The sequence below is a fragment of the Xenopus tropicalis genome, chromosome 6, assembly GCF_000004195.4.
Source record: "Xenopus tropicalis strain Nigerian chromosome 6, UCB_Xtro_10.0, whole genome shotgun sequence".
Taxonomy (NCBI): domain Eukaryota; kingdom Metazoa; phylum Chordata; class Amphibia; order Anura; family Pipidae; genus Xenopus; species Xenopus tropicalis.
The window spans coordinates 61,649,030-61,661,099 of NC_030682.2; the positions used below are offsets into that span (position 1 = coordinate 61,649,030).

The window sequence follows — 12,070 nt, forward strand, 5'->3', positions numbered from 1 at the left end:
AATCAGTCATTACTAATTTGGATTTGGACTGAGCAAGCAGTTGTGTGGTTAGCTACAATTTCAGAACCCAGAGAGTTTTGCAATCTATGTGCGTCTGTTCCCTGTTCTGATTCCAATTCAAGATACCACAGATTTCTGCCTAACATTCTATTGCATAATGCTGCTCCTGAATACTTTGGGGTGCATTGTACGTACAAGAGCAATACCTGCTATAATAATTCAAGTTGTTTTGCATTTATAACTCTGTTAAACTGATAATTACATTATATCCCCCATAAGGGACTATATTTGCCAGGTGCAGTAACTCATAGAACCAGTAAGATGTTTGCAGGTGACCAATAAATGCTACCTGCTGACTGGTTTCTTTGGGTCACTGCACCTGGGCAATCATAAGGGATTATTTATTAAAAGGTGCAACATTTGCTACAGCTCTAATTACCTATAGTAACTAATCAGGGGTAGCCTTTACTGGTCACATTTTTGAAAGCAAATATCTTGTTGGTTGCAATGGGTTCCTGCACCATTGTGTCTTTTATTACATATTTCATATTTTACTGAATTTGCTGAATTTGCAGTTTACTGAATGAAAAGCCTTTCCGGTTAGGTAAAACAAATAATCAGTAAATAATCATGCTGGGCACCTCCCAGAGAATTTATAATAAGTTATATAGAAATTCTACACCTAAGGTGCAAGAGACATTTAAATGAAACATATCTTTATAGCTATGATGAGATGCAATCCGCAGTTTACTCTTAACTGAGTCTTGCTAGACTGGTTAGTTTATCCAGCTCATATCACACAAGGGGGCTGATTTACTAAGACACGAATTCGAATCATTTTGTGACTTTTTCATATTTTTTGCGATTTTTTCGTCGCCTTTACGACTTTTCGGAAATTGTCGCGACTTTTTCGTAACCATTACGACTTGCGCGAAAAAACGCGAGTTTTTTGTAGCCATTACGATTCGCTCGTATCTTGTCGCGACTTTTTTGTATTGAGCGCTCATAAGCGGCGGGCGAAACTTTCAGACTTAGCATGATTTTGGAAGCCTCCCAGAGGACTCAATGGCACCCTGCAGCTCCATCCTGGCCCAAGAAAAGTCACCATACTGAAGCTTGAATGAATCCGAATCTTTCGTACTCGGCGCGAAAGCTGCGAAAAAGTCGCCACTTTTCGCGCAAGTTTTAACGCTACGAAAAAAATCGCAACATTTTGCACAACTTTCGGAATGGCTACGAAAAAGTCGCGACAATTTTCCGAAAAATCACAAAATACCGATCATTACGAAAAAAACGCAATCGGACGCATTCGGCCCGTTCGTGGGTTAGTAAATGTGCCCCTAAGAGTAGCCAGAGGTAGAGATGTGGACAATATTCAAATATCCCTATTACATGTCAATATACTGTAAGGTTGGTATTTATTTTGTATAGTGTAAATCTGGCTGCCATTATTATATAGAAAATAATATTTTGTCTGTTCAAGAATACAATAAGGTTTTCAAGGCATCTGTTATAACATCAGACAACAACAGGAAAAATTATTTGCATTGCCTTTCTTCCAGTCTGCATAAAGCAAATCCTCCTCTTTCATTCCCTTTACCAGTTTACTTGAAGCCCTTTTCCTTCTTTCCAGTTTAATTATATCCCTCCTACAGACTGGCACCCAAAACTGCACTTAGGGTAAGGTCTTACCAGGGATCTATAAAAAAAAATATTTTAATAAAATAATTTCATGTTGCATGTCAAGAAATGTATCAGCCTTTCTGAGGATGCCCCTACTAAGTAAGTTACTAACTTACTATGTCAAATGTATTATAAAACATATATGTATTTATAGTCCTAAACGTAATCCAAGTGTACCACAATGCCAAAGAAATGAAAATAAGTTAAAAAATCAAAAGTTTCTTCTAAAATCATGCTTTGTGTATTGCATTTTACAGGCTATAAAAATATTCTAATAACGCTTGAGAAAGAGAATGAAGATAAGCCATGGGAAATCTGAAATTACTGCATCAAAACTTACTTTTTACAAGTAAAATGTTGTTAAGTATACAATATTCAGGCAGAAAAGAAAGGGAAAATTGCAATAGTGTGGGCAGAAGTAAAGAAACTACATAACTAGTAAGTACATTATGTTTGTGGGAGTATGCATGCAATTTAGCTTCAATGCTATCAAAATCCTTAAAATTACAGAATAAATCTTCTTTAGGAATTTAACTTTCATAATTTGTACAATGACTTTTTTAGTGATACAAATCCTGTATGACCAAATACATATATATTGTTTGTTGGGTGGTTTATTCTTAAAAAAAAATCACTCCAACGAAATGTCACAGTTTCATTTGAGCAAACCTAAACCTACCATGTTTCTGCTACAGATTAAAGCAGACTATCACAGAGAACGGAATTTTCATAAGCTCCCCATGGCCATTTGACTTCAACATTTTTCAATCATGGAATTTCCAGGGCTCTTTTGCAGCCTGCAGCCAATAGCACTCCCCAACTTGCATGAATTACGCACTAGTTTGGGGATAGATAGAGGGTTTAGTCCCATGTTCCCACCCCTGAGGAACACAGGAATAAAAAACACAGACAACACTATTTTTATAGTGGATGCACAAGGACCTGCAGGACTTGTGTCCGTTCCTTTGCTGTATATTAGCCCTAGCAGGCATTTACCACTGTGAATGTAATTCATGTACCGTAAAATATGTTTATTACATAGGTACATATAAAAATAATTTCATGCATTCATCAAGTTCAACTTCTCCAAATGATCCCTCGGGCTATATATATATATATATATATATATATATATATATATATATATATATATATATATATATATATATATATACAGATGCTTGCAGGAAGGTACCGCTCACGCAGGTCTTAGGTTCAATTTTGTAAATTTTATTATAGAGGCAAGAGAACTGACGTTTCGGCTGCAACACCAGCCTTTGTCAAAGTTACAAATACAAGTGAGAAAAAACCTTATAAACAGTGTTTATAAGGTTTTTTCTCACTTGTATTTGTAACTTTGACAAAGGCTGGTGTTGCAGCCGAAACGTCAGTTCTCTTGCCTCTATAATAAAATTTACAAAATTGAACCTAAGACCTGCGTGAGCGGTACCTTCCTCCAAGCATCTGTGTACATACTAGTGGGACTGCACCCAGGCACATTTATTCGCTTTACACGTGAGTGCCGGCTTCTACTGCATATTATATATATATATATATATATATATATATATATACACACACACACACACAAAACTATGCATTTGCAAATTTAACTGTAACTCTCTCTCCTATGTGGGCTCTAGGTGTACTGTTGGAGAAATAGTTAATCATGCTGACTTCATACTCACAGATCTGATTGTACAATATCTTGGGTGCCAGTGGTTCTTGCAAAAAAATAGATGGTATAATTAACATTCACTTCATAGATACTTCAGGCAATTTCATCCACTCGATGATGTTACACAGACATAGTGCTGGCAACAACCCAAAGTAGTAATCACTTATAATTGGTGCTAATAGATGTTTACAGTGGTGCTTTACTCCAGGAATCTTATAATTCTGAGCCTCGCTGTTTGAGTGACATGTGATACTGTGGGATAGTAACCCCCCTGGTCTCCTCATTGCAGCCTTTGGCTACTCTTCTAACTATCCTGATCCTATCTCTCACTAGTAGAATGAGCTATTACAGATATTTCCAAACAATGACTACTCCTACTGAGGCCTACCTCCACTTTCCGCATCACCACTTTTGGCACCCAAACTGTACTGCACTACATACTGTAGGTGAAGTCTTACCAGGGATCTATAAAGAGGCAAAGTTATGTTTTCATCCCTCAAATGAATTACCTTTTTATATACAGTACATGTACATATCCTGTATATGCAAATCCAACAATCATGCATATAGTTTGCTCCATTTCTTCATACTGGTAAGATGGATAAGGTTGCCACACATCCCTCCTTATAATAAGGTTTTTGAAATGACAGAGAGGTAATTGCTACATATTCCCAAAGTACCACATTTAAATGTGACAAGGTTTGGCTTTAGATAGGTGGTACATCCTAAATATTCTAATTCAGTGATTGATATACAATCTATATACCCTCATATAAAAATATATTGGTGCTATGTTTGAATTGCAATGTGCTGGAGGTTGTGCCTGAGGCTGAGAAGCAATATAAATTAATTTTAGACATTGTTACTTGTGATATTGTGCTGAAGGAGCAGCAAATTTTCATCCTGATGACATACATCTTGAATGTAATATATTTAAAAATTAGGAGTTTCTGAAGGAGTGAAAGAAATAGTGTTTTTTGTCTACATCGTAGAAAGGCCCACTTACATACTGTAGCTGTAAGTGGTTATTATACAGATTTCAGGCTGTCTCTATATTTATCATCCTTCTACTTCTGAAAGACTTCATGTCTTTGTTCCAATACAATGTTATAATAGCCTTTTAAAGGTTTTAAGATAAGTTCTCTTCATAATAGAAAATTAGTTGCATGTCCTTGGGGTCTGACATACTTATGTAATGCATCTCGTGCTCCTCTCAAATTGGGGACAGCACAGTCAGGAAGCTTAAGTAAGATGTTCACTGAAGCAGAACACAGACTGCTCCAAAAAAGCTTTTTAGCTCTTTGCTGTTTTCTGTTCAATGCTTAATTCATTCTTACTACCAGAAAGAAAAAGTTTGTTATTGTGATAAGGCAAAGGATACTAAAGGATACTAAATCTGGTTGCAATGACAAGTCATTGTCAGAAAAATATCTCTTGATGTGAGAGTAAGTACAGGTATAGGATCCATTATCCCATGGATGCCATTATACTTGAGCCAACTAAGATATTATTAATTCCTGTTGTAGGCAAAACAATCCTAATGGGTTTATTTAATGCTTAAATTAATTTTTATCAGACAAAGGCATCAAGATCCAAATTACAGAAAGATACCCTATCTGTCCCAAGCATTCTGGATAACAGGTTGCATGCCTCTATAAAACAAGCAAGCATCACTGGAAAGCAGGTATTAATTTAATTATGGTATTATGGTAGTTAGGAAGCAAAGGTAACATCATTCTGATTTGTGCTTGAGTGACATCTATAGTGATGGGTTGTAAGCTACCACTAACGCAAGGCAAATATGTTTCGATCAACTGTCTATTGACTACTTCCATAGTCCCTCTGTATTGGTATTACATAAAGGATACTTATTTTTATAAGTCATTTCATTTTTGAAGGGACTGGCACATTTTTTTAAAAAAAAATGTTAATACAATCCACTGAATAAGATTCGCTTCCTCTTTGTGGTAGAGGAAAAAAAATCAATCATTTTAACTTGTGACTTAAATATAGCAATGCACTGGTCATCTTAGTACGGAGATGTTGGAATCCATACGTTTAGTGGTTAAAGATTTCTAAGGATTCTAAGCTCAATAAGACCACATTTTTCAAATACATCAAAATTATTTACAGAATGACACAAAAATCCATATTTTTGTGAATTGATCTTCTCACCTAAATAGATATGGATTTTCCTCAATGCCATTACATTTAGGTTTTCAAAACGTAGTGGTAAATGGAAGGAGCAGCTCAGTTTGCACATCAAGTCTTTATGATATTTGCTAGTATATTTACAGCTTGATGGTGTTTATTTCAAGCAATTAAGCAGAACAGTAATTCTGATGAATGTTTCTGAAAGATTCAATGAAACATTTATCGCCTTTGCTTATAACCCCTGCTGAAATGTCAGTAGAAACTTCTTAGTAGGTGTGTAGTACTGAATATATATCTAAAATTATCAAAACTTATGTAATTAAAAATGAAGATTCTATTTTTATTTACATTCAATTACTTTAGATATATATTTGTTAGGATTTACTTTTGTGTGACTTGCAAAATGGCATATCCTACTGAACCTGCAGAACAGGGTGCAAAGCACAAAAAATTAACTTAGTCTTCTATGTTATTTTACATAGTTGAAGAATTGCCGCAGGTTCCCATAATAAAGGACATACTGTAGATTGGCATTGGGAGAATTCTTTATTATGGGAACCTGGAGAATGCGAAAAATGACGTGTGTGAAGGAGTGAATTAAGCTAAAAAATTTTTGTTTGTTTGTTTGTCTTTAAATGTTAATTTTACTGGCCAGTAATTCATTAATTCAGTAATTTATTATTTGTGTAAATAGCTATGTGTATAATCTGTATATATATGTGGTATATATGTGTGGAAAGTACAAACTGTGCAACAGTATTAGCTTTGGGTAACAAACTGAGGCCTACTTTGTTTGGAACATGTGCCTCAGCTGTGCTGAAAGTATGTTTTAAATGGTGCTGAAACTACTGCTTATAGAAAGCTAGGTTTACCATAAGTGTATATAAAAGTGAGTGCATAAAACTACTTTGTTTCTATACATAACATTGCAATTGCATGTATAAAGTAAAGTTGAATAAAGCACTTACCTGGAGCTCTCAGAGAAGCCACTTCCTAAAGGGGTGGGCAGCCTCTCTGAATGAATATTTATAGAGTAGATGCTGACCACCGGGGGCAGCATAGAGCAGTTTGGAGGCTATAAAAGCTGCAGACTGGTTTCTTTTGGGAGTCTGTGTTAAGCCTTTGTAAGAGGTAGTTATAGAGCTCCAGGAGTGTGCTTGACCCCCTGCTGGTACAAGTTGGTATTGCACCATTGAAAAAACTGTTTTTTTTCTGCATGTGATAAAAAATAAAGCACAATTTCCACTCAAGATCTGTCTGGCTACTGAACCTGCACACGCCCAGTGACATTATGGTGGCAGCAGTGGGATTGGGATCAGGGGAGCTTTGTCACTTTGCTTAACCGGTGCAGTTTTCTGACATACAGGACAAGAACTGCAGTATTCAGCGACTTGTTGATGAATACCTGGCCAAAAAAATCTGTATAAAATTCTATTCAGGGTTTTCTCTCTACCCATATGACCAGACCATGGTGTTTCATGTGCTAAACGAATTATTTCCTCTCTAAACATTTTTGGAACCATCACTTGCTCTTGTGTTACTCCCAATTTTTTGTTTTGTCTTACCCTCATAAGGATACGATTTTGTAAAACATAGCAAGGCTGTTCATCAGATATCTCAGAATTACTTACAACCTTTTTAAATAATGGCAGCAGACTGCTGTCTTTTCTCTGAGCTTTTTCAATGTCAATGTCCCAATTGGCTGTAGCAGGAAAGTCTTTTTTGGGCTCACTGTGTTCAGTTTTCCATTGAGCCTTTAAAAGTCTTTTTTCCCTTTTAGTCTTACCAGGCTTACCTTGTCCTTTAAACAAATCTGAAGAAAAAGGAAAAAGTTTCTCCCAGGTTCCTTCACTGGCATCAGCCTTCTTTGCTTGTGCCCGCGTAGTCACTGCTACCACAGGTCGCTCAGTTTTCTGACGTGGCAACAAACTTAGAAAATTAGGAAAGTCTCTCCCAATAATCAATGGATAAGGCAACTTGGAAACCAGTCCTGTAATCACTCTGTGGACAGTCTTTCCAATTTTAACTTGTATTTTGGCTAAGGCATGTTTTCTCTTGTCTCCATGGACACATGTTATAGTGGTGTTTCCCAAAGTATGAAGATTTCTCAGCAGTCCAGCTTTAAGAAGTGTCTGGGGACTTCCACTATCCAGTAGGGCTTGTATTTTCTGGCCATTTACACATGCTTCAACTAGGAAACCACCATTGTCTCCAACAACATTAGAAGGGTTACATTTGCTTTGTGTTTTACGGCAAAATCTCGCAATATGTCCAACTCTCCCACAGTTGTGGCATTTTGGATCTCCACGGTCTTGAGGATTTACTCTGAGCTGCGGCTCTTTTTGCAGAAGGGGTTTGTTTCGCACAGTAATTCTTTGCTCAGCTTCCCTTCTGGCTAGCAAAAAGTCCTCTGCTAGAGAAATGGCTTTTGTACTTGTTTCAGGACGATGCTCCTGTACCCATAACTTTACTTTATCAGGTAGGATTTCAATAAATTGCTCCAGTGCAATCATTTCAAGGATTTGCTCACCAGTTTTCCTTTCTGGCTGGATCCATTTTAAGAGCAGTTCATGCAGCTGGGCATATGCCTCACGAGGACCATCAAAGTTGCTGTACCTGTAGGCTCTGAATCTTTGTCTGAAGGTTTCAACATTTAGCTCATACCGGTGAAATATGGCATCTTTTACATAGTCATAATCCTGAGCATCTCTGGCATTTAAACTGCTGTATGCTTTTTGTGCTTTGCCAGTTAAATACGGAGCAAGGCGTACCACCCATTGGTCTTTGGGCCAAAGGCATGTTTTGGCAACTCTTTCAAACATGGTGATATAGGATTCAATATCATCCTCAGCAGTCAATTTAGTCAGACGTAGATCTTTAAGACTTGTAGTCTCTTGAGGTTTTGGACTCTGCTCTTTCCAGGCTTGAAGTATTTCTGCAAGCTGCTTGTGCTGCATCTGTTGTAGCCTGAGCATTTCCTCACGGTGCTCCCGTACCTCTTGTTGAAATCTCCTTTGCTCCTCCTCTCGCCTTTTAGCTTCATCTTGCCGCCATCTTTGCTCCTCCACCTTATGCTTCTGGTCTGATTCTATTTGCTTCAGAACCATCCATTTCAGAAGTTCATCTAAACCTGAAGGAGGTGAAGATGCAGAAGTCTCTGTCATATTAGGCTGCTCTTCCTGTTCTGTTATAAAAACCTTTGCAATATGTGTCTTTGGTTTCACTGTAGGCTCAGCAGTAGTTATCCCTGTGGCACCAGTCAGAAGTTCTGCTTCACTAGTTATTTCCTCCTTTTCCTCAGGGAAATCATGTGAAGGGCCTCTGGAAGAAGGATCATCTTCCTGCTTGGACATTCTGACTTTCCTTGCAGGTTTCTTCCACTCGCCTAGCAGTTTTACTCCCGCTTGTGACCTTGTATTCACTTTTGCACCTGGTTTTTTCTTCTGGGTAATTTTTGGGGATTCTCTCCAGGCTTTCTTTTTCCACATCTGTTACCCTGGCACTGCCTTTTGCGGCACTTTACTATCCCACTGCTGCCACCATAATGTCACTGGGCGTGTGCAGGTTCAGTAGCCAGACAGATCTTGAGTGGAAATTGTGCTTTATTTTTTATCACATGCAGAAAAAAAACAGTTTTTTCAATGGTGCAATACCAACTTGTACCAGCAGGGGGTCAAGCACACTCCTGGAGCTCTATAACTCTATAATAAATTTTTTAAGCATACGCTTTAAAGTCTGGTTCATCCTCTCTACTAAACCATCTGTTTGGGGATGATAAGGAGCAGTTCTTAGTGCTTTTACTCCAAGTAGTACATACAGCTCCTTCAAAAGACTTGAGGTAAAATTTGTTCCCTGGTCAGTTAAGATTTCCTTGGGAAACTAGGTATAGTGTGATTGAAAAAGAATGTTTAGCAATAAAGTGGGCACTAAAGTCATTAAGATGTTATCTTCTAGGCCAAGAGTTTTCCTTAGTGACTGATCACCACCCACTTATATGGATAAACAGAATGAAGGATAAAAATGCAAGAGTTACAAGATGGTACCTTGCAATGCAGCCATTTAGGTTTACAATTCACCATCGGCCGGGTAGTCAACACCATAATGCTGACTATTTATCTAGATATGGTGCAGAAACTGAAAAGGAAAAATAAGCTGTCTTAAGGAAACTCAGTACTGAAAAATTCCCTTATTTTTTCTTGAAGAAGGTAACCTTCTTCTTAAGGAGGGGGATATGTGAAGGAGTGAATTAAGCTAAAAAATTTTTGTTTGTTTGTTTGTCTTTAAATGTTAATTTTACTGGCCAGTAATTCATTAATTCAGTAATTTATTATTTGTGTAAATAGCTATGTGTATAATCTGTATATATATGTGGTATATATGTGTGGAAAGTACAAACTGTGCAACAGTATTAGCTTTGGGTAACAAACTGAGGCCTACTTTGTTTGGAACATGTGCCTCAGCTGTGCTGAAAGTATGTTTTAAATGGTGCTGAAACTACTGCTTATAGAAAGCTAGGTTTACCATAAGTGTATATAAAAGTGAGTGCATAAAACTACTTTGTTTCTATACATAACATTGCAATTGCATGTATAAAGTAAAGTTGAATAAAGCACTTACCTGGAGCTCTCAGAGAAGCCACTTCCTAAAGGGGTGGGCAGCCTCTCTGAATGAATATTTATAGAGTAGATGCTGACCACCGGGGGCAGCATAGAGCAGTTTGGAGGCTATAAAAGCTGCAGACTGGTTTCTTTTGGGAGTCTGTGTTAAGCCTTTGTAAGAGGTAGTTATAGAGCTCCAGGAGTGTGCTTGACCCCCTGCTGGTACAAGTTGGTATTGCACCATTGAAAAAACTGTTTTTTTTCTGCATGTGATAAAAAATAAAGCACAATTTCCACTCAAGATCTGTCTGGCTACTGAACCTGCACACGCCCAGTGACAACGTGCATCAAAACAGGGCTGCTAGTGTTTGGCAGCACTCGATTCATGATGGGCAGAAGGCATGGATTTGCAGCAAATTTTCCGTTTCGCCATTGGCGGGTAGTTTCACGAAACGGGCGCAAAAATTTGCAGCGGGAAAATTTTCCGCACAGAACACGAAAAAAAAATTTCTCTCTCGTCAAAAAAATGGCACACATCAAAAAAATTGTTGTGCAGGCAGGCACAGATGCAACAGGGCCCAGACAGTAAGTACTGGCCTGTTTTGTGCCTATCAATGCTGCTTTCTGCACCTCGCCTTGGATTCACTACAAGGTTTTTAAATGGCCCTTTAGTGCACTTGCACTTAAATCTGAGGTTTAAGTAAAGGACTGTTATTTTTTAGACAAACATTTTAGCATGCCTATTATTATTGAGTCATACTGTACTCCTTTAATTAGATTGGACTTAAAAGACACTCAGTCCTCTTTTATTTTACCTAATACTAGTGATGAGCGATTTTTTTCACCAGGTACAGATTTGTGGCAAATCCAGAATTTGCATTTCCAAAGAAACATTTGCAAGAAAAAACACCCATTGACTTTAATGCATTTGGAGTGAGGAAAAAAATGCACAAGTTTAAAAGAGTCACGTAGTAGGAGCGAGAAAATAATGCCCATTGACTTTATTGCATTTTGAGTGAAAAAAAATTGTGTGTGTAAGATAAAAAAAGTTTTTCTTGCGCACGTGACTTTTTTTTCTTACAGATAAATTGTCACACAAAAGAAAAAATGTTCTCAAATTTTTCTACGAAGCGAAACAGGACAGATTCTCTCATCACTACCTACTACTTACCTCTGCCATCACTCCCAATAAAATTGTATTTCAAGGGAGAAAAAGAACAATTGGTTCTGTTAGCAATGTAGAATCAGCAATAATAATAACAAATAACCATATAACTATAATAATACATTTTCAGGGGCCATGAATAGCCTGTAAATTATATCCTAATAAACGGTACTTGGTAATGTCATCAGTTGTAAAGATGTCATTTGTGTCACATGACTATGAAACATGTGTATTATAATAAATAATGTACCCCTTTTGTAAAATATATGAATAATAGAGGTCAAATCGGAGTTCCATGACCTGTATTATCCCTATGTTTTACAATAGGGGCACATTATTTACTATATCATTAAATTTACAAAAACCCTCTGTCATGTACATGCCACTCTCAGACGTGTATGACGCGGGGACGGGCAACAAGGGGTTACACTCTGTTAGACTAACATCAAGCACCCCCAAACCCACCACCGCCCCAAATAACTATTCGCTGCCACCATCTATCGTTAATAGGTGATAGAAACCTAATACACACCAGCTTTCTCTCACTCTAAGTAGGTTTAGTTTCCGCTCAACACACAAATTCACACTCCAGCAGCCACAGGGCTAAAATTACAGTCAAACATGCCCTCCTGCTAGCAGTTAACTAGTTAATTAGCATCTACACAGAAATTACTCAATACACATACAGCCAAGCAGTTAATATATTTAGGCCCGAGCATTTATACAAAGTATGTGGGGATCTATATAGAGCCAAAGGACAGAACTTATTAAATTTTATATTACATTTGATAT

The 12,070-nt window shown here is 37.4% G+C and overlaps 1 protein-coding gene across 7 annotated transcripts in view; it reads right to left on the reverse strand.

The window, feature by feature from the left end:
• Positions 1-12,070, reverse strand: part of pde1c (phosphodiesterase 1C) — a 369,089-nt gene that overhangs the window by 162,979 nt on the left and 194,040 nt on the right. Inside the window, exon 1 of one of the 7 annotated variants that reach the window (XM_031903905.1) lies at positions 10,133-10,148. The exons of the other annotated variants lie outside the window; for them this stretch is intronic. The gene's annotated coding sequence lies outside the window, so the exon portion shown is untranslated. Of the gene's footprint in view, positions 1-10,132; positions 10,149-12,070 lie in introns of those variants that run through there. 7 annotated transcript variants of the gene reach the window in all.